This window comes from Syngnathus floridae, chromosome 5 (assembly GCF_059516105.1).
Source record: "Syngnathus floridae isolate MCC-2025c chromosome 5, RoL_Sflo_1.0, whole genome shotgun sequence".
Lineage (NCBI taxonomy): Eukaryota > Metazoa > Chordata > Actinopteri > Syngnathiformes > Syngnathidae > Syngnathus > Syngnathus floridae.
Window position 1 is genome coordinate 19,485,444 of NC_142417.1, and position 24,095 is coordinate 19,509,538.

At 46.1% G+C, this 24,095-nt stretch overlaps 2 long non-coding RNA genes across 2 annotated transcripts; one reads left to right on the plus strand and one right to left on the minus strand.

The window, feature by feature from the left end:
• Window positions 1-8,139: 8,139 nt before the first annotated feature.
• On the minus strand, window positions 8,140-23,478 carry LOC148398475 (uncharacterized). Its single transcript, XR_015858791.1, has 3 exons — window positions 23,338-23,478; window positions 21,361-21,428; window positions 8,140-8,195 (listed from the first exon to the last, which is right to left on the minus strand). It is a non-coding gene; the product is annotated as an uncharacterized LOC148398475 (long non-coding RNA).
• On the plus strand, window positions 13,462-19,850 carry LOC148398476 (uncharacterized). The gene is made up of 2 exons (XR_015858724.1): window positions 13,462-13,513; window positions 19,503-19,850. It is a non-coding gene; the product is annotated as an uncharacterized LOC148398476 (long non-coding RNA).
• Window positions 23,479-24,095: the final 617 nt, after the last annotated feature.

The following is a 24,095-nucleotide window of genomic DNA, read 5'->3' on the forward strand; positions in this document are numbered from 1 at the left end:
CACTCGGGCGGCGACTTGGGGAACCGAACCGCACTCGGGCGGCGACTTGGGGGACAGAACCGCACTCGGGCGGCGACTTGGGGAACCGGACCGCACTCGGGCGGCGACTTGGGGAACCGAACCGCACTCGGGCGGCGACTTGGGGAACCGAACCGCACTCGGGCGGCGACTTGGGGAACCGAACCGCGCTCGGGCGGCGACTTGGGGAACCGAACCGCGCTCGGGCGGCGACTTGGGGAACCGAACCGCGCTCGGGCGGCGACTTGGGGAACCGAACCGCACTCGGGCGGCAACTTGGGAGACAGAACCGCACTCGGACGGCGACCCTAACATGAACCGCACTCTGGCGGCAACCCTAACATGAACCGCTCTCGGGCGGCGACCCTAACTTGAACCGCACTCGGGCGGCGACTTGGGGAACCGAACCGCACTCGGGCGGCGACTTGGGGAACCGAACCGCGCTCGGGCGGCGACTTGGGGAACCGAACCGCACTCAGGCGGCTACTGGGGGGACAGAACCGCACTCGGGCGGCGACTTGGGAGACAGAACCGCACTCGGGCGGCGACTTGAGGGACAGAACCGCACTCGGGCGGCGACTTGGGGAACCGAACCGCACTCGGGCGGCGACTTGGGGAACCGAACCACACTCGGGCGGCGACTTGGGGCACCGAACCGTGCTCGGGCGGCGACTTGGGGAACCGAACTGCGCTCGGGCGGCGACTTGGGGAACCGAACTGCGCTCGGGCGGCGACTTGGGGAACCGAACCGCGCTCGGGCGGCGACTTGGGGAACCGAACCGCACTCGGGCGGCAACTTTGGGGACACAACCGAACTCGGGCGGCGACTTGGGAGACAGAACCGCACTCTGACGGCGACCCTAACATGAACTGCACTCTGGCGGCAACCCTAACATGAACCGCTCCCGGGCGGCAACCCTAACCTGAACCGCACTCGGGCGGCAACCCTAACATGAACCGCAATCTGCAGCAACACAAACATGAACCGCACTCGGGCGGCAACCCAAACATAAAATGCACTCGGATGGCGACTCTGGAAGTCCGTACAGCAATTGGCGGCGACTCTGGAAGTCTGTGCCGCGATCGGCGGCAACTCTGGGAGTCCGTACGGCAATTGGCGGCGACTCCGAAAGTCTGTACCGCGATCGGCGGCAACTCTGAAAGTCCGTACCGTGATCGGCGGCATTTCAGAAGGCGTGGCTGTGCGTAGCGGCAGGAGCCATCACGCGCCGCAGCAGTGGGCGTGGAGCCAGGTGCAGCTGGCTCAAAGTCCGGCGACGACCACGGGTCCGGCGTTGCTGGCAAGAAGTCCGACGACGGCCGTGGGTCCAGTGACGCCGGGGTGAGGCCCGATGGTGGCCGCGAGTCTGATGGCGGCCGCGGGTCCGGCGTCGCTGGAGCGAAGTCTGGTGGCGGCCGCGGGTCCGGTGTCGCGGGAGCAAGTTCGACGGCAGCTGTGGAGCCTACGGCGCTGGAACAAGGTTGGACGACGATCGGGCGTCGCAGCGGGAGCTGGTGGCGGAGGGGGGTCCAAGCGCTGGTCGTTTTGGTGGTCGGATCATTCTGTCACGGTCGGGTGGAGCATGGAGCAGGACGACCAAGTGCAGCTTGGACCAGGGTTTATTGGTGAACTCAAAAAGGCAAACTAACAGACTCGGCAACCGACATGACTCATTAACAAAACCTAACAACAAGACTGACCGAAAAACACGTGAAACAAAATGACCGGGTGACATTACCAATGACAGCAACTGGAACCAAAAAGACATCATGAGGTTGACACATAACAATGATCCGACCGGGAGTGAGGGGCAGACAGGACTTATATAGATGACAGGTAACGAGAGGCAGGTGGGAACAATCACACTGATCATGGGCACACAGGAGGGGAGGGGCGAGCACACAGACAGAAACCAAGACAACAGACACATAGTGGAGCAGTTGGGGACGAGACGTGACATATACAGACAGTCAGTATGCGTTTTCTACTCTACTATTTTGCAAAACAATGGGAGCACAGAGGGATGACAACATCAACCGGTAAGCCGGTTATCCATGCCTCCTTGTTAAAAGACTTGTTGCAGGCCATCCTTTTACCTGCTAAACTAGCTGTGTGTAAATGTGCTGCTCACACCACAGGCACAGATGAAGTCTCAAGTGGAAACAGATTAGCAGACAAAATTGCTAAAGAAGCAGCAGCAGGGAAACATGGCCATGAATTTTTTTTAATAGATTCAAAAGACACGCAACTCATAGATAAAACTATACTGACAGATATGCAGGGCGATGCTCCAATGGTGGAAAAACGAATGTGGACAACAAAAGGTGCAATACTGGATGCAGATAATGTCCACCGCATCAATGACAAACCTGTGTTACCAAAATCACTTTTTAAGGCACCGGCAATTGCGACACATGGGCCTTGCCATGTGTCAACAGGAGGGATGAGGTCCATCATACATCACCAATTCACTACCTTTGGTTTAGATGCTTACTTAAAAAAAAAATTGTAAAGCATGTCCTGTTTGTGTGAAACATAATCCACAAGGAAACATGAGACCTAAGAGAGGCTCATTTCCAAAACCGTCTTACCCATTTCAAATCATGCATATGGATTTTATTGAACTCACACAAAGTGGACCTCACAAATACTGCCTAGTGATGATTGATGCATTTTCCAAATGGGTGGAAATAGTTCCATCTAAACGTGCAGATGCCTTAACAGTGGCAAAAGCCATCTGCAAAGCCATCATACGGACTCATGGCATCCCCCAAACCATTTACAGTGACAATGGTCCACACTTTGTGAACCAAGTTGTACAGAACATGGCTGTACACCTTGGGATGACGTTAAAAAAACACTGCGCTTGGCACTCTTCGAGCGCTGGCCTGGTTGAACGAGCAAACTCCACTATCAAAGGCAGGTTGAAAAAATGCATGGAAACAACAGGCATATCTTGGCCAGAGTGCCTAGACTTAGTGAAGCTCTATATGAGAATCACCCCCACTTCAGAAGGGTTAACACCTTTTGAAATCATCCACAGGAGACCATAGACTACCTGTGTTCCCTGCAGATTTACAAAAGGCAGATGAACAGTCCTTGGCAGATTACATGATCAGAACGCTCAGACTGACAGATGTCAAATGCAAATTTACTGCCGCCTGATCTTTCATCCTCACAGGTCGACAACCTCATCAAGCAGGAGATTGGGTCTACATCAAAGTCATCAAAAGAAAGAACTGGGCCAGCCCACGGTGGGAGGGACCATTCTAAGTCTTGCTGACTACCCCCACCGCAGTGAAGATCGCTTAACGGCCCAGCTGCATTCACCTCAGCCACTGCAAGCTACAGGGAGTGCTGGACCCCTAATTTCGGAGTGGTGGGGAAGTCTGACTACAAAGGGGCCTCATCGTTTAGGGTGGGGCGTCTCAATGTTGGTGAAGTGAACAACGATCCCCACTCCGCTAGGCGAGGGTATGTCTCGGTGTCCCCGTCATCCTAGTAGCAACGGGGCTCCACATGCCAGGTGGATCCTCTGCTGTGTTGTGGTTGGAGTGTGCTATGGTCTATGGACTCATCTGAACAGACCAAGTGACAACGTTGATCGTGGAAAAAGATGGTCACATGATGAGAACCTTGAGGACTGGTCATGGGACCCCAGAAACCCATACGAAATCAACACTTGGTACCGGTATGTAAAGTTCACTGTGAGAGCTCACACACAGGAGGGATGTTATGTGTGTTCGAAACTCCCCCCTTCCTCCACACAAGTTCACTTGGAGACCAGAGCAATGAATGTCACTGAAGCGAAATGTATGGCATCCATGGGAGGAGTTGGATATCAACACCGTGCTGTCACAGTCAGTGATGCCGACCCTTCCCGCCCTGGACTTCCAGACGGTACCTGTGATCAGCTTTTCTGGACAAATCTCAATGTGACTGTGAAAGGACGAACATTGCCACAAGTGGCCTCCACAGAGAGACCAGCTGGAGTGAATTACATATATTACATCCAAGGTAACGAAACCCACAAATGCATTAACGACGACTGCTTTCCAGGAGGAAACTGGATGGGAGCTTTGGACATCACCGCTGAGTGTCAGGATAAGAGAGCCGTTTCAGGTGGTGAGGGCTCTCCGACCAATATGGCTGCACCATCAAACGGAACATACTTCATACAGAATGGCTGGTGGCTTTGTGGTCTCAAGGTTTATCCGATGCTGCCCGCCAACTGGACAGGAGTGTGTGCACCAGTGTGGGTGAAAGACCACACCTACAGGATACAACATCATCAGCTGACGACAGCACACAACTCTTCTAGACATCGACGCAGAGCTGTTGCAACCTTTGACCCTCATGACCCTGTCTGGGGTGCGAATGTTCCAGACGACCATAAAGTATGGTCCGTCGGAGACAAAGTTGTTTATGCGCTTTTTCCTTGGATCAGAATTGGAAAACAATCACTCTTCATCGAGACACTGAACTATCGTTTTCAATCTCTCACTGCAAGTCAACGATGGACAAAATAGAGAGATTCAGGCTATTAAACTGATGGTCTTGCAAAACAGGATGGTTCTGGACTTGTTGACGGCAGCACAAGGTGGTGTGTGCCACATCATTGGGACTTCCTGCTGCACATACGTACATTCCAGCAGAAAGTGACACACACATCGACGCCATAAATTCACTGAAGAACTTACAGCAGGCCATGTCAAAAGACAAAGTCCCACATCAATGGGATTTCTTTTCATGGCTATTCTCGGGCAACTGGTGGCAACTGCTGCTGAAATTTGTGACTCCTGTGCTTGTTGTGCTGGTGTTGTTGTGCTTATTTACGACCTGTGTTATCCCATGTTTGAAGTCTGCTGTGACGAGGGTTGTGTCTTCTACCATAGCACAAGTACATGTACAACTTCTCAGTCACGACGGATGTGATAACTATAATGAAATGTGGATTGCGTAGATGCTGTTTAGCTGAGCATGTTTTACAGAAACTTGATGATTTGACCATCGAAAATGCCTCAAGTGATGGATACAATGATGTACTGTTTCTGTGTTTTTCTTTTTCTTTGTTTATAGCATTCTGGTCGCGTAAGGCAGAGGGACCGTGTGAGACTTTTCCTGCATTAAAACATCTTGCCGTAGGTTTTTCACTCACACACTAAAATTGGACTGGAGTATTGAGGAAAAACCTCATCTTCACTGGAAATTATTACTGTCATTGTTTGCTCTTTTTATCATGTATCACCCTTCACGATCCCCAACCCGTCCACTATCACCTGTTTTTTTTATTGGTCTTTTTTATTATTATTTTTTCTATTCTTCTTTCTTTGTTATATTTTCTTGCTTGTATTTGTTGATTGGGGTGACATAATCATATGATAAACAGGTTGGATATGTTAGGGTTGATAGATTAGTTTGAGCCTATGCTTATGTTGGAATGTAACCTGTAATAAATAACCTATGTAGCTAGATTAGTTTTATGCTTATGTTGGAATGTAACCTGTAATAAATAACCTAGCTTGTCCTGTCTTACACAACGTCGTAAAACACCCCCTGATATGCTTTGACCAGAGGTCAGGGGCTTCAACTCCATCCTGTCCACTCTCACCCCCACCCTGTTTCTCGCAATAAAAATGGTCTTGCAAGAGGCCTGAGTCAGACCTCGTTTGATCATCGCTGTACGCACAGCGACGAATGACTCTCCATTTGCAAGTGCTTAAAAAGGGCATACTGTCTCCCGTGTGGTTCTTGCAAAAATAAGTTAGAGTGAGCACCACTCTAATATCCTCTGTGTCACTTGTAAAAAAAAAAAAAAAAAGAAAACAGCTGTTGACTCCGGAACTCGCTGACGTCAGACTCGTCGTCAGTTGCAGCTCCCTATGTGGAGTTTGCATGTTATCCCCTTGCCCATGTAGGTTTTCTCCAGGTACTCCGGTTTCCTCCCACATCCCAAAAACATACTTGGTAGGCCAATTGAGCACTCCAAATTGCCCCGAGGTGTGAGTGTGAGTGCGGATGGTTGTTCGTCTTTGTGTGCCCTGCGATCGGCTGGCAACCGGTTCATGTTGTCCCCTGCCTACTGCCCGATGACTGCTGGGATAGGCTTCAGCATGCCCGCAGCCCCCGTGGGGACAAACAGTATGAAAAATCGATGGATTGATGGATTATTTATAATATATTATATAAATACAACCGGTTCAGGTTGTCCCCCACCTACTGCCCGATAATTACTGGGATAGGCTCCAGCATGCCTGCGACCCCCGTGGGGACAAGCGGTTCAGAAAATGGATGGATGGATATCATATAAATTATAATTGTTGGACGAATGTTATCAGAGAAAAAACACACGCTTGTTGTAACTTCTCAAAGTATGACAGCATTCTTGTCACCCCCCCCCATACAAACACAGTCAAAACACGCACACACAAATATTTCCATATGGTAGGGTATTGTGAGACTTGGACCCGCCTCCAACAGGTCAAACGCATAAAAAGCAGCACAGGGGAAGTGAAACTTTGAAAGACCTTGGAGCGCTACAAGCTTCACTTTCCCTTCCTGTGCAAGACGTATTGCTGGCTTATTCCACAGGCCCATATAATGATATATTTAGTATATATCAAATTCCTATTATAAAAACAATATTATCAAACCATCTGTGTCACTCCAAATCATTAAAAGCATCGATTGTCCTCTATGTAAACAATGCCGCGTGTGCGCCGCGCCGCTGACGTCGCACTCGTTGTCAGTGGCAGTTCAAATTATTCCACAGGCCCATATAACGATATATAAATTATATATCAAATAACTATTATATAAACAGGCGGCTCGGTGGCGCACTGGGTAGCACGTCCGCCTCACAGTTAGGAGGGTGCGGGTTCAATTCCACCTCCGGCCCTCCCTGTGTGGAGTTTGCATGTTCTCCCCGGGCCCGCGTGGGTTTTCTCCGGGCACTCCGGTTTCCTCCCACATTCCAAAAACATGCTTGGTAGGCCGATTGAAGACTCCAAATTGTCCCTAGGTGTGAGTGCGATTGGTTGTCTGTCTCTGTGTGCCCTGCGATTGGCTGGCAACCAGTTCAGGGTGTCCCCCGCCTACTGCCCGATGACGGCTGGGATAGGCTCCAGCACGCCCACGACCCCCGTGGGGACTAAGCGGTTCAGAAAATGGATGGATGGATATTATATAAACAACAATATTATCGAATATCTGTGTCACTCCAAATCATTAGATCCATCGATCGTCCTTTATGTAAACAACGCCGCGTGTGCGCTGCGCCGCTGACGTAGGACTCGTCGTCAGTTGCAGTTCAAATTATTCCACAGGCGCATATAATTACAAACAACAATTTTATCAAAAAATCTCTGTCACTCCAAGTCAATAAATCCCGTGATCCAACCCTTTTTCTTTATGTAAACAACGCCGCGTGTGCGCTGCGCTGCGGACGTCAGTTGCAGTTCAAATTACAGTAATCCCTTGCTACATCGCGGTTCGTTTATTGCGGTTTCAGTACATCGCGGATTTTTGAATTTTGAAAATTGGTGAATAATTTCACAAATGCCCCCCCACCCAAACTATGAAAAAAACGTGATTTATAGTCCGAAAAATACGGTAAATTCATATGGTGCGCTTGCTATATGAAGGTTCGAATGTGCCAGTGAATGCAACGAGTCACCAAAAACTGAAAAATTGGGGCAGCCAGAAACCATCTGTGACAATTTCAAGATATTAAAGTAAGTGTATGGTGACGAGTCATTTATTTTAGCAGTTCAAAAGTGAGTCTAAAACAGACAAGACTTGTGATAGGGTTGAAAGATTTTCACATTGTTTGCTGCAAAGATTGCCGTAGTTACCAGACAAACAAAATGGTGGCACATGCAAGTGGCCAGCAAAATGAGGACAAAGGCAAATGAGATCCTTATCAACAGTTGCTTGTGTGGAGCTAAAACAATGGAATAAAATGCAATCATGGCGGGGAGTGACTGAGGCCTCGAGACACCCCTCGTCTGGGTTGGAGGGGATGATAATTTATTCTCCCCCACCCTCTAAACAAGAATGTGGCAAACCTGTAACCTCCCCCACTGACCATAGCTATGCAAACGAGGGTTGCGGTTGTGGTGAGTTGGAGATAGATCCATTCTTAAAAGTGTTTAAAAGTGGTGGAAAGCTTTACACCCTGCAAAAAATATATAGAGAAATTAATAATTAATAATTATTAATAATAAGGGGTTAATAATGTCATATCAGTTGAAGGAATGGGGTCGAAATACAAAAAGTCCTGCTTAGCTACAAAAACAGATATGCTCAAACCTCATTGAATAAAGTACATAAGCAGACAAATATATTCACATATTAAATCAATAAAATAAACATTTTAAGCATATAATTATACCTGCACACCAAACCAATAAAGAAGACATAACTAGACATTTTTATATATGGTGATGACATAGGTTTTTATAACTTCATGATCTGATATGTATTTTTGTGCACTTTAAAATAAATGTTTGTTGATATATTGCCTGAATAGCATAACGACCCTTAAGGAACTGTTTAATGCATGCCTGATGTTATTCTAATTCACGGACACGGCCCAAGGTGTCTAAGAATGTTTTGTACTTGATTATACCTTATGGTCTGATTAATGCTTGATGTGACGTCGCATTTTGCCTATTGCTAGACGCCAGCCTTGGATTACTATTGAATGTTCTGGACAGAAAGAAAATGTTTTGACTAATAATGCAAAATACGGTCGGAAGCATAATTAAACTAATAATGTGACAATGCAAACAAGTACATGGAGTGTCAAAAGAACAAACAAATGCATGGTAAGTGGTGAGTAAGAACTATGCATAGTCAGAGAACATTAACGAATTGATAATGTTACACACAAAACTTCACATAAGTCCGTACAAAACGACAAAACAGGAAGGATGATGAATGGACGAGGTGCGTCAGTGTATGTGCAAGAATGGAGGAGAATGTTTACAGGAAGGCCACTTGGAGATAAAACCAGCAGGTGCCAGAGGGAGACAGCCAAGAACCCGGCCAAAGATGATCGCCAAGGCCGAAAGACGAAAAGGAAAACAACAGCCCTGACAAACATCGAATCGGCCATAATCAGCACTCAACCCGACGAAACCAGTTCTCACCGAACCAGCACCCACTCCCATGGAATCAAACTCTCCTGCGAACTAGCCCCACCCCAAACTCATCAAACTCGGCCCACACCGGCATGTGCAACTGAATATAAGCTGACAAAAGAACCTTGAACGTTGCCTTTTCTGAATGGAGACTTTTTGCTCTTGAGCATGGTCGCACGAAAGGCCCAGCACTGTATTGTAATTTCCTGATATCAGAGCTTTCTTCGCAAGAATTGTGATTGAACTCAACCAACCTGTGTAAGTCTAAATTTTGTTTCGGTGTCTTATCCTTTTCCAAAAACTGAAAAAGAAAATGAACACGCAGTGAGTAAATCTATAATTAGGGAATAATGAAGCAATTGAAAAAAATGATTAATGAAGAAATATGTGGAATATGTGGTTTTATCCCTTAAATTGTAAATGTTTTCTTTGTGCAGTTAGGTTAACAGGTGAGGAATTTAGTGAGAGAATTAATCAATCGATGGATTGATAATTGCACAAATTCTATTTACCGTAAATTTCGGACTACAAGCCGCTACTTTTTTCTCAAATTTTGAACCCCGCGTTTTATAGTCCGGTGCGGCTTATATAGTTTTTTTTCCGCGATTTTCCTCATTACTAATACACTTATACACTCATAAAAAGGCTGTGGACCGCTGTTGTGCTGTTATGTTAATAAAAGTTATGTATCCCGAAATAATCATCTCTTTCCTGACAATCATCTTTGTGTATATTCTCTTACAAATGGTAATTAAAGATTAAAAACCTTACGCAATCATGCGGTGACTTGACATGCATTTTTTCTAATGGCCATCAGGGGGGGCTCGAGCAAAAAAGGTAAGAGTGAGAGAGGTGGAATACAGTAATCCCTCGCTATATCGCGGTTCGTTTCTCACGGTTTCACTACATCGCAGATTTTTTTCCAAATTAAAAGAAATTGGAAAGGTCAAAATAAAACTTCTAAATTAATGAATTATGGCACGAAACTTGCCCACACGCCAGCAGAAGGCAAGGAGTGCCCACACAATTGCAGTGCGTACACTTGTACCTTTTTATAATTTTGTTTTATAATAAGAGTTATAAAAACATATTTACAGTGTTGTACCTTGTTATAGAAAAAATGTTATAATAATAAAAGAGTTGTAAAAACATATTTAAAGTCAAAGTCAAAGTCAGCTTTATTGTCAATTTCTCCACATGCCAAAGACACACAAAGAAACCGAAATTTCGTTTCCCCCTATCCCACGGTGACAAGACATGGCTCACAACAGACAAACAAGTAAACAAGTATAACAAAAGCGTGCTGAATAAATAATGAATAAATAATACAACAATAAATAAATAAATAAATAAGAGGAGCAGGAAAAAAAAAAAAAAAAAAAGGAGCAAGTGCGCGTACAGCAGACATTCCCGAAAATAGCGCAACAGTGCCGCACGTTACGCAGAAGGGGGTAGCGAGTTCAGGGCCCTAACAGCCTGGAGAAAGAAGCTGTTGGCGAGTCTGGTGGTGCGGGAGCGCAGGCTCCTGTACCTCTTCCCAGAGGGCAGAAGGTCAAACAAAGAGTGAGCCGGGTGACTCACATCTCTGGCAATCGAGGTTGCCTTGCGGGCGAGATGGGGGGTGTAAATGTCCTTCAGGGAGGGGAGCGAAGCACCAATAATCTTACCAGCCGTATTCACTATGCGCTGCAGGGCCTTCAAGTTCTGTTCAGTGCAGTTACCACCCCAGACAGCGATGCAACTGGTGAGGACGCTCTCAATGGTGCCACGGTAGAATGTAGACAGGACTGCCTGAGGAGCACATGCACGCCTGAGCTTCCGCAGGAAGTACAGGCGGCGCTGAGCTTTCTTTGCCAGTGACGAGGTGTTTGCGGACCAGGAGAGGTCCTCACTGATGTGCACCCCCAGGAACTTGGTGCAGCTCACCCTCTCCACCACAGCACCGTCGATGATCAGCGGCAGGTGTGTTGTGTGACCCTTCCGGAAGTCAACAATGATTTCCTTGGTCTTATTGACATTCAGCAGGAGGTTGTTGTCCCTGCACCACGTGGTCAGAAGGTCAACTTCCGACCTGTACCGAGTCTCGTCGCCCTTCGTGATGAGACCCACCAGAGTCGTGTCGTCAGCAAACTTCACTATGCGGTTGTCGCTGTAGGTCGCAGTGCAGTCATGCGTCAGCAGGGTGAAGAGCAATGGACTGAGCACGCAGCCCTGGGGGGCCCCCGTGCTCAGCGTGATGCTGGCGGAGATTTTGTCACCAACACGCACCACCTGAGGCCTCTGACAGAGGAAGTCCAGTACCCAGTTGCAGAGGGAGGTACTGAGGCCCAGCTCGTCGAGTTTGCAGATGAGACGCTGCGGCACAATGGTGTTGAAGGCAGAGCTGAAGTCCACAAACAGGTACCTCACATATGAGTCCTTTCTCTCCAGGTGGGTGAGGGCCGAGTGGAGGGCAGAGCAGATGGCATCCTCAGAGGACCGCTTGGCACGGTACGCAAACTGGAAAGGGTCAATGGTGGGGGACTTGATGTGCTCCATGACCAGCCGCTCAAAGCACTTCATGATGATGGGCGTCAGTGCCACAGGGCGGTAGTTATTGAAGCAGGAGGCGCAGGTTTCTTCGGCACAGGAACGATGGTGGCAGCCTTGAAACACGAGGGGACGATGGCCTGCTGCAGGGAAACGTTAAAGATGTCCGTGAAGACACCCGACAGCTCCCCAGCGCAGTCCTTCAGCGCTCGACCCGGGATGTTGTCAGGGCCCGCCGCCTTACGGGTGTCAATAGCGGCAAGCGCCCTCCTCACACCGTCGGCAGAGAGGCGCAGGGGCTGCTCGTGTGGGGGGGGAGCGGTCTTCAGCGGGCAAGTGCTGTTCTGGGCGTCGAAGCGAGCAAAGAAGCGGTTCAGATCGTTCAGCAGACGGACGTCGCCCTCACAGCCCCTCGGCGCGGGCTTGTAGTCCGTGATGGTCTGAATGCCCCGCCAAAGGCTACGTGCGTCCTTGCTGTCCTTGAAGTGGGTGGAGACCTTGCACGAGAACGCCTTCTTCGCTTCTTTGATGCCTCGGGACAGGTCGGCCCTCGCTGTCCTCAAGCCAGCCTCATCCCCCGCTCTGAAAGCCTTGTCCCTGGCCCTCAACAGTCTGAGGACAGCCCCCGTCAGCCACGGCTTCCAGTTCGCGCGAGTGACGACGGATTTCGAGCAAGTCACATCATCGATGCACTTCGTGATGTAAGAGGTAACAGTGTCAGTATACTCCTCTATGTCCGTCCAATCGTTGTAGGTGGCTGCCTGCTTAAACAAGTCCCAGTCAGTGGAGTCGAAGCAGTCACGAAGTGCATCGGAAGCACCCTCAGGCCACACATGAACCTGCCTCCGAACCGGCCTGGATGCCTTTACCAATTCTCTGTATGCAGGCAAAAGCAAAACGGTGAGATGGTCAGAAAGCCCCAGATGGGGGAGGGGGGTGGCTTTGAAAGCTCCCTTTTGCGCCGAGTAGACTAGGTCCAGGAAGCTGTCTCCACGTGTCGGAAAAGGAACATGCTGGTGAAGCCTCGGGAAAACAGACTTCAGGTTGGCATGATTGAAGTCTCCAGCGAAGATGGTGAAACCGTCAGGGTGCGCTGTTTGCTGTTCACTGACAGCCTGGTACAGTTCACCAAGCGCCGCGATCCTGTCTCCTTCGATGTTGGAAGGCGGGATGTATACCGCGACTAGCAGAATCGCGGTAAATTCCCTCGGCAGATAAAAAGGACGGCACTTAATGATCACAAACTCCACAAGCGGCGAGCAGTGCTTACATACCACCACAGAGTCCCGGCACCATTCTTCTCGGATGTAGACGCATATTCCACCTCCTCGCGACTTTCCCCCTCGTACAATGGCACGGTCCGCCCGATAGCACGCTAGCCGCTCGAGATGCACTGCAGAGTCCGGAATGTTGTCACTCAACCAGGTCTCGGTGAACACGAGCACACAGCAGTTCCGCACCGTCCGGTTCGTAGACCTCAGCAGGCGAACGTAATCCATTTTGTTGTCCAGCGATCGAACATTCGCCAGAAGAATGGAGGGTACCGCCGGTCGCGCTGGGTTGGCCGCCAGCCTGGCCCGGACGCCTCCGCGCTTGCCCCTCTTTTGCCTCCTCGCACACCGTATGTACACTTACACCTTGTTATAAAAAATTATAATAATAAGTTTACATTATGTGTTAAGAACTGTTATTTATGTTATTCAGCCGTGCTTAGATTTGAGGTAGGGTGATTTATTTTGAAGGCCGTGTTCAGGCGATACCACTTCCTGTTTTACGTTCGTGTACATATGTCGGTTACAGTGGTGCAGGAGTCATTGACGATGTAAGTGGGTCTGGAATGTAAATGTATTAATGTGATACTTGGAACTTTGTGATTGGATCATAGAACGTTTGGCTTCAGTCACCAGCAAACTGAATCGCTAGATTGCTTAATTTACCTTCATCACGATGAGAGAAGTTAATTTCAAAGGCAATAGATTTATAGGAGGCTTGTTTAAGCTTAAAGGGGGTAATGGCCATAAGCCCTTTGAAGCATAGAATAATTGTACATAAAAGATGAAAATACAATAGCGCACGTGCTGAGACAAAAACTTATACTCAGGAGCGACTTATGTTTTTTTCACAAATTTTTACTTGATCATTAAGACATCACTTACTTACAAGTATAGTTGACCACTTCCCATGTTATTTTTAGTATAGTTGATCACTTCACATGCTTTTATATCTTTATCTTGAACATATTCAAAACATAAAAAATAGAGAAAACATCAAATAAAGCAATTAACACTTTAAAGCACCATATCCAAGTCCACTGTCTGCTGTATGTACACTTGCTCCATTTTTGCTCCGCTTATATTTATTATTATTATTTGTTTATTTATCATTTATTCAACACTCTTATTTATTCATTGTTTGTGCCTTCTTGGGCTTTTTGTGTTGCTTGTATGCATATGTGTACTATCTCACCGAGGGATAGTGGGAACGTAGTTTCAATCTCTTTGTGTGTCTTGGTATATGAAAAAAAAAATCGACAATAAAGCAGACTTTGACTTTGATAAAACAACCAAATAAACAAAACAAAAAACTACATTTGAAAAAAATTATATTTTCAGACGAAACTGGATGAGGGCGCTCTAAATTTCACCATTGGCCGTGACTCATCAACTGGGTGGGCTTAAGAAAAATGGCACCAAAAAGAAACTCATATTTTGCAGGTCACAAACTTCAAGTTGTAAAATATGCAGCTGAAAACAGTAATCGAGCAGCAGAAAGAAAGTTTGGAGAACCGTGATGCACCAAGGGATTACTATTTCAAGTGATGTCAGTGGCACGGCGCGGCGCGGCTGTTGTTTACATAAAGGACAAACGTACCCACGTAAGGACTACCGGCATCATTAGCGGTGATCATTTCTAAGTGACACGGAGGACAAAGAGTTTGAAGGAATTAAAGACCCAGAGACGTCCCTTTTTTTTTTTTTCAATTAGAACGGAATTTGATAGAATGTATAAAGAGAACACATTTGCCGCATTGGAAATTAAAAATGGACACCGATTACTAAGAATAAAGCTAAAATTAAATGCCAGTTTATCGATCAGGTTCCGCACGCAGCCACACTGGTGGCGCCATTACTGTGACGTCACAAGTTGTACATCCGGATATCAACAAACCCAAACAACATGGCAGATGATAGCGACAGCTCCGTTTCTAGCGGCAATATTAGCATCATTTTATCCGATTCAGAAACCTCTTTTGACGCAGAATATGATGAATCTAGCAGTTCACTTGGGCTGAGCTGAGCACGTTTTCTGAATTGTGCCCCTCCCGTCACTTTGGTTAGGTTGGCATAGTAAAAAGTGCTCTTGGGGGCTTTAGAGTGCCGAGTTGATCTCGGCACATGAAGAAATGACCACCTGAAACGTTTGGTTTAGGTTTTATAAGCATTTTTAATTTTATTGCTTAAATTGCATTTTCTCGACGAGCTGAACACGTTTTCTGAGATGTGCCTCTCCCGTCACTCTGGTTAGGTTGGCATAGTAAAAGGTTCTCTACGGGGCTTTAGAGTGCCGAGTTAACCATGGCGCATGAAGAAATGACCATCTGCAGCGTTTGGTTTAGGTTTAAATCACATTTTTAATTTTATTGCTTAAATCACATTTTCTCGACGAGCTGAGGACGTTTTCTGATTTGTGCCCCTCCCGTCACTCTGGTTAGGTTGGCATCGAAAAAAGTGCTCTTGGAGGCTTTAGAGTGCTGAGTTGACCACGACACATGAAGAAATGACCACCCGAAACGTTTGGTTTAGGTTTTTTGCGCTTTTTAAATTTTATTGCTTAAATCGCATTTTCTCGACGAGCTGAGCACGATTTTTGAATTCAAGATTCAAGAGTTTTTTATTCGCCATGTTTGAGCGTGTCAAACAAGGAATTTGACTTCGGTAAATCACAGCCTCTGTTCAACATTTAGGTGACTAACAACAACACTCAGGACATGTGAAAAATGAAAGATATTTTCAAACATCCCCTGATCTTAAACTGATCTTAAACTCCCAAGAGGGCAAGGAAAAACTCAAAACTCCAGCTAGGGGAAATGAGAAACCTTGAGAAGAGACCACCGATGGGAGGGTCCCTCTTCTAGGATGACCAGGCTGCAATGGATGCAGAGAGGACACATTGTTCAAACAGTGTAGACAAAAAAGGTAAGGAAAGCGGGATGTTATTGCACAGTAATGACTCTGAGACTCTAAGAGTGGTGTGAGTTCATCAGAGCGACAGCCTGGGGGAAGAAGCTGTCTCTGTGTCTGCTGGTTTTAGTGTACAGAGCTCTATAACGGCGTCCGGAGGGGAGTAGTTCAAACGGGCTGCAACCTGGGTGCGAAGGGTCTGTTGAAATGTTACTTGCACGTTTCCTGGTCCTGGACAGGTACAAGTCTTGGATAGATGGTAGGTTGATTCCAATTATCTTTTCTGCAGTCCTTATTGTCCGTTGCAGTCTGTGCTTGTCTTGTTTGGAAGCCGATCCAAACCAGACAGTGATGGAGGTGCAGAGGACAGACTGGATGATGGCAGTGTAGAAGGTCTTCAGCAGCTCCCGCGGCAGGTTGAACTTCTTGAGCTGTCTCAGGAAGTACAGCCTCTGCTGGGCCTTCTTCCGGACAGAGTCTATGTGGCCGGTCCATTTCAGGTCCCGAGAGATTGTGGTTCCGAGGAACTTGAAGGTGTCTGATGAGAGAATAGTATTACTGCGGATAGTGAGGGGTGAAAGTGGTGAAGGGCCTCGCCTGAAGTCCACTGTCATCTCCACGGTCTTGAGCGGGTTCAGGTCCAGGTCGTTTTGGCTGCACCAGTGGACCAGCCGCTCCACCTCCTGTCTGTACGCAGTCTCATCACCGTTCTGGATCAGTCCGATGAGAGTGGTGTCGTCTGCATACTTCAGGAGCTTCACAGAAGAGTCACTTGCGGAGAAATCGTTGGTGTAGAGGGAGAAGAGCAGTGGGGAGAGGACGCACCCCTGAGGGGCTCCAGTATTGGTGGTCAGGGTGTCAGATGCTCCCCAGCCTCACACGCTGTGTCCTGTTGGTCAGGAAGCTGGTGATCCACTGACAGGTGGAGGCAGGCACCGCGAGCTGGATGAGCTTCTGTTGGAGGATGTCAGGAGCGATGGTGTTGAACGCCGAGCTGAAGTCCACAAACAGGATCCTGGCGTACTTTCCTGGGGTGTCCAGGTGTTGCAGGATGTAGTGCAGTCCCATGTTGACTGCATCATCCACCGACCTGTTTGCCCGGTAGGCAAACTGGAGGGGGTCCAGCAGGGGGCCCGTGACATCCTTCAGGTGGTTCAGCACTAACCTCTCGAAAGATTTCATGACCACAGATGTCAGTGCAACAGGTCTATAGTCATTCAGACCTGTGATGGCGGGCTTCTTGGCCACTGGAACGATGGTGGAGCTCTTAAAGCACGAGGGCACCTCACACAGCTCCAGGGAACGGTTGAATTGTGCCTCTCCCGTCACTGTGGTTAGGTTGGCATAGTAAAAAGTTCTCAGGGGGCTTTAGAGTGCCGAGTTAACCACTGCGCATGAAGAAATGAACATCTGCAGCGTTTGGTTTAGGCGCATTTTTTATTGCTTAAATCGCATTTTTTCAGCGAGCTGAGCACGTTTTCTGAATTGTGCCCTCCCCCGTCACGCTTCGACATACTTTTCAAAGTCAAAGTCTCAAAGTCAAAGTCTCCTTTATTGTCAATTCCTCCGCATGTTAAGACACAAAGAGATCGAAATTACGTTTCTCACTATCCCAGGGTGACAAGACAGAGTTCACAACGCACATACAAGTAAACAACACAGGAAAAATACAACAAGAAGTCAACATCAATGAACAATAAGACTGATAGCACGCTAGCCGCTCCCGATGCACAGCAGAGTCCGGAAAGATGACAGTCAACCAGGCCACTGTGAACACGAGCACACAGCAGGCACGCACTGTCCGGTTCGTGGATCCCATCGAGCGAACGCAACCCATCTTGTCGTCCCGCGAACAAACGTACGCCAGGAGAATGGAAGGCACGATTGGGCGAGCTGGGTTGGCCGCAAGCCTGGCCCGACGTCTCCGCGCTGGCCGCTCTTCTCTTTTTGTTTACATTCACTGAAGCTAAACGCGATCAACTTGAAACGTCACTTCCGGTTTCTTCCCCAGTTTAGAAGGAGCCGGCTCGGTGCAGTCAAACTCGTCTGAGCGGCAAATTTAAATTATATTTTTCAGAGCAACAGCTTCCTTTCCGTTGTTTCGATCGTCAATTTATATTTAAGCTAACTAAAACCGATTTATACATATACCGGTGTCTCTGGGCCTTTAAGGATTTGAAGTGACATAGAAGGTTTGAAAAACCATTATGGCTATTACGCACGCCCAGTCTTACTCTACTGAGTCGGGGGCCGGCGCTCGGCCGAGTGGCTGTCCGCGAACGGTGCATGGGGCTCGGACATGGCCATTACTCACGCCCGGTCCTATGCCATGGAGCTCTCCATGGCGGGTCCATGCCGCCACACGCTTGGAAGTTTGTTTTGTTTAATAAAGAGCCGTTTACCAAACCCACGTCTATCCTTGTACTTTGTTAACGCTACAATATAGTTATATACTAGATCTGTGGAATAAAGACGAGGCTGACGTCAGGGCGCACGTGCGGCGATGTTGACAAAGGACGAGGAAGTTGATCAATGGATTTAAAGTGCACGGATGGTTTGATAATATTGCTTATATTGTAGTTATTTGAAATATAGTTCTATCGTTATATGAGCCTGTGGAATATTTTGAAGTGCAAACGCCCTCAGCCGCACGCACCCATTGTTGACAAAGAACGATCGATGGATTTAATGAATTGGAGTGACACCGATGATTTTATAAACGTGTTATTCATGTAATCGTTTTCTTTAATAACTCTATATGTTACGTCAGGCCCATTCTCAGCTCTTCGTTTGTGTTTGTCACGTTAGCATACCTATCTTTAGCCTGTTGCTATCGTATCGAACGATCGATGGATTTAATGAATTGGAGTAACACCGATGGTTTTATAAACATGTTATTTATGTAATAGTTGTCCTAAATCACTCTATATGTCACGTCAGACCCGTTCTCAGCTCCTCGTTTGTGTTTGTTACGTTAGCATACCTATCGTTTAGCCTGTTGCTATCGTATCGAACGATCGATGGATTTAATGAATTGGAGTGACACCGATGGTTTTATAAACATGTTATTCATGTAATAGTTGTCCTTAATCACTCTATATGTTACGTCAGGCCGTTCTCAGCTCTTTGTTTCTGTTTGGCACGTTAGCATACCTGTCGTTTAGCCCAGGGGTGGGCAATTAATTTTTACAAGGGGCCACATGAAAAACCTGAGTTGTGTCAGAGGGCCACACCTACGATAACTTAAACCTGCGCAATTTTCTTCCATTGTAAAATGCACTAAATTATTTATTTTAAATAGTTGGTCCTGGTAATTAGAAGAATACAATTATTCTGTTTATATTTATATTAAGCTATGTGAAATTGTGGAGTAAAGGTCAAATAATAAAACAATTATTAATCAGTACAATTTATTCTTAACTTTTTTAACTAACTTTTCCTCAAATGACAAAGCCGCTACATCTCTGGGTGTGAAGTAAAGGGAAATGTGCTTTTGGGAGTTTGCAAACATATTTTTTAAGGTTGTGTTAAACTTATAATCATATTAATATCTAGTATTGGAGTGCTCGTGTGGATTGGTGGGGGCCGAGGAATGTGCAGGCAAACTGCATGAACTTGTTTTCTTCGAAGTGTTGTGGAATAGGCCCGGATAGGGAGTACCGGAGGAGACCGTCTCAAGGTCGGTGAGGAACGAGAACAACAGCACGTCTATGAGACCGGCCTTCGAGGGGAAAACCCAACCGTCTGACCTCAGCGACACCTGGACCGGGGAGGAGATGACCATCGACCAATCATCTCACAATATTTTGCATGCTTTAATATTCATATTGTGTTTCTTTAAAACTGGGCAACTCGGAAGAATGTGTCGTCTTTGGTGGTCACAAAAACGCACGAGTTTTAGTGTGAGGGACCCGGGACCCAGGCCTGTATTAGTGCGCTTTGTCAGGAATAAATAATTGGTAAATTTGGTCTAATTGATCTACTGGTCTTCTCTTTGACAGAACGAACTCGCAAAATTGTTAGGTGCGCCAGTGTGTGGATTAGGACATAGCAATTTATGTGTTAAGTGTTGATCGCAATTTGGAGTTAGATCAATAACTAGAATCCGTAACCTAACAGAAGTTTGATAAAAAGTCCTTGTTGGGCTTGCAGTTTTGCTCGCAATGCATCAGCCTCTGATGCGCCCTGTTTATCAGACAGATGTATTTTTTCTCATGCTTGGTCGTGTAGTGGCGACTCAAATTATATTCTTTAAACACAGCGGCCTGTGTACCACAAATCAGGCACATGGCTTTACCTTTCATTTCTGTAAAGAAATACTTGGCAGTCCATGTCTTGTTGAAAACACGGCGCTTCTTGTCAACTTTTCTTTTCTGAGGGTCAGCACACGTTTCTCGGGCAGCATTACTTCGCACTGTTCACCTTCACGCCTCACATACACGCTACACGGAAGTTCGACATCTTTCAAAATAAAAGCGAAACAGTTGTACGCACGACACAATATATATATATATATATATATATATTTTTTTTTTAAATTACGATTGGCCTCATGCGGGCCGGACAGGGATGCTCAAAGGGCCGGATGTGGCCCGCGGGCCGTAATTTGCCCAGGTTTGGTTTAGCCTGTTGTTGCTATCGTTTAGCCTGTTGTTGCTCGTTCATGACTGTTTTTGGTGTGGGATTTTGTCGAATAAATTGCCCCCCAAAATGCGACTTATACTCCGGAGTGACTTATATATGTTTTTTTTTTTCACTTTTTGGGGCATTTTATGGCTGGTGCGATTTATAATCCGGAGAGACATATAGTCTGGAAAATACGGTATATTCGGTGCATGGCGGCTTTTTGCGGTGTTACTTGGAGCACGTGGCTTTATCTGTCCATATGACTTTACAGCACACTATTGGCCGGTAGAGAAGATCAGACCAATGGGAACATGTTGATCTGTATCCTTACCGCTGATTGGCTTAAAGCTGTAAGAACAGTTCTCACTACACTTTATCTCAGCCTACCACTCCGTATCCACCCTTTTGCCTTGTTCGCGTCAGCAGAATCAGCAGCATCTCTGATTTGCGCTTCATTTTGTCATGAACGAGGCAGGACAACCAGTTTAAAGGAGACAATAAGGGCAGGAATGCCGCCGAAGCAAAAACTATATATGTGCGGTCTGATGCCACTGAACATTTTGAGTGGTTGAAAGTAAAAAAAACCTATTAATTAATTACTGAGTTATCACCTATCAAAGGCAGTGACATGTTCTGGACAAAATTAACACAAATCTAAAAAAAAAAAAAAATACACCGAGGGGGTTAAAGGTCCCGCCATCAAAATCCATTTTCCCCACTTTTTTTAGCATAGCAGCTCAAAGCGAGTCTGTAACATGTACCAAGTGAGACATCTAAGCAGTTTGTCGCTTTGCAAGAATTTAATCCTTTCCCTACTAGTTTCCATTCTTTTCAGTTTGATATTTTGACTACCAGTACTCACATTATCAAGTTGCACATCACCACTAATGTCTGTGCCCACATCTCGGTGTTGTTTGCCGTTGTTGGTTTCTGATGCAAACACAAAGGAGAAATGTTTCAACACAAGCTGTACAAGACTTTGAAGTGTAAGCCTCAACACCAATCTAAAGCTCTCCTGGGTTGAAGAATTGTGATAATTACCTCAACACCAAACTCCTGATATTGGAAAACAAACAAACAAACAAACAAACAAACAAACAAACAAACAAAACAAAAAATTCTCAAGCAGCCCCATAATATATAATTGCTGCCCACTGAAATGGATTTGGTACAAGAGGAAAAAAGTCATTAATGTTTGGCTGTGTGAAACCGTAGAATAAAGCCATAGAATTTTGGGTGTATCAGTACAGTTTAAAATAACTTTGGAATTGTGTAACACTTTGTCACATTGTTCATCCATACAACTGTGGAATGTTTTAGAGCAGTGGTTCTTAACCTTGTTGGAGGAACCAAACCCCACCAGTTTTATATGTGCATTCACCGAACTCCTCTTAAGCGGAAAAAAAAAATTCCAATTCAAGTTCAAGACAATAATATTTTTTACTGGTGCACAAAATGAGCCATGCATGATCGTCACCTTGTTCAATGAACAAAACCAACACAATGCATGAACTCACAACAAATGACATACTTGCAAATCAGTGTGCTTTTGCGAGAGCAGTTCAGATATGCATTATCACAAATTTACACGATAATTCAGGTGTGTTCGGACCTTCGCAGTGGAGGCTCTGCCGAACCCCTGAGACCGACTCACCGAAACCGTAGGGTTCGATTGAACCCAGGTTAAGAACCACTGTTTTAGAGGGAATAATTTACTCATGTTTGGCTGTGTCTATAATGTTGACCTACAGTTTACTGCTACAATTACCGGTAATAACATGTCCTTCGTACACAAATTACATTAAGTATATGAAGAATGAATATTCTCACACAGTAACTAGATGAATGCCAGTTTGTATGTTATGTATGCACTAAAGGGAAATGTGCTTTCGGGAGTTTGCAAACATATTTTTTAAGGTTGTGTTAAACTTATAATCATATTAATATCTAGTATTGGAGTGCTCGTGTGGAATTGGTGGGGGCCGAAGAATGTGCAGGCAAACTGCATGAACGTGTTTTCTTCGAAGTGTTGTAGAATAGGCCCGGATAGGGAGTACCGGAGGAGACCACCTCAAGGTCGGTGAGGAACGAGAACAACAGCATGTCTATGAGACCGGGCTTCGAGGGGAAAACCCAACCGCCTGACCTCAGCGACACCTGGACGGGGAGGAGATGGCCATCGACCAATCATCTCACAATATTTTGCATGCGTTAATATTCATATTGTGTTTCTTTAAAACTGGGCAACCCGGAAGAATGTGTCGTCTTTTGGTGGTCACAAAAATGCACGAGTTTTAGTGTGAGGGACCCGGGACCCAGGCCTGTATTAGTGCGCTTTGTCAGGAATAAACAATTGGTAAATTTGGTCTGATTGATCTACTGGTCTTCTCTTTGACAGAACGAACTCGCAAAATTGTTAGGTGCGCCAGTGTGTGGATTAGGACATAGCAATTTATGTGTTAAGTGTTGATCGCAATTTGGAGTCAGATCAATAACTAAAATCCGTAACCTAACAGCACATTGTTTGTTAAATGGAGCTAAAAAATTATAACGTTCTTCGTCTGAACTATGGTCATTAAAAAAGCCTAAACCTTACTTGTTATTTCTGCTCCACTGTCAAGAAGCAGGTTGACTTTAGGTTTTGTTTTAGCCGCCTGCACCTGGGGTTTTTCACGAATGCCAAATGCGGTTTGTTCCTCCTTTGTTTTTGACAGTGAATGTGCGCCATGTTTCAGAAGCAGCTCCATTATCTGCACTCAAACAAAATCAGCTGTTGCATTTACTGTAAATGGAAAATGAAAGATGTTGTTTTAAGTGTATCAAGGATTTTTTTAAGTACCTTTTTATTGCCAAATGTGATGGCTTCATGCAAAGGTGTATTCTTCATTCTTGTTGCAATGTTGACCAGAGCGCCAGCGTTAATCAGACAAAATCAAGCCTCATACTGATTACGAAGAGCAGCTTCATGTAGGGCTGTTCGTCCTGGTAGTGAGAAAGACATAGACCAAGACAAATACAACAAAACGCACTACTTTAAACAGTCTGACTTTACACTGCATCTTACCTGTATGGTCAACCATGTTGACATTTACTCTAAGCTTCAGGATGTCTTTGAGCAGCTGAGTATCTCCCTTAAGTACAGCTTCGTGGAGCAAAGTTTCACCATAACGATTCCTTCGTTTTACATCTTGGCATGTAAGAGTTTTTCCTGTGCATGTTATGTTAGGGTTTTCCAGGTTATCTTTATCATAGGATTATGTTGGAATGCAACAGGTAATAAATACCTTACCTTGTCCTCCTTATCACAAGGTCGTAAAACATCCCCTGAGATGTTTAGACTAGAGGACAAGGGCTTTCTATTCAGCCCACTCATACCCCCACTCTGTTTCTCTTAATAAATTTCCTTTTGCAGGAAGGAGAGTCCAGAGCTCTATTCGAACATCGCTGCACGCACAGCGACGAATGGACTCTCCACCTGCAGGTGTCCAAAAGGACTTACTTGTCTCCCGTGTGGTTCTTGCAAAATAAGTTGGAGTGAACAAATCTCTAACATGTTATGTCAGTGGGCAGGGAAGAAAAACCATCGAAGCCAATAAC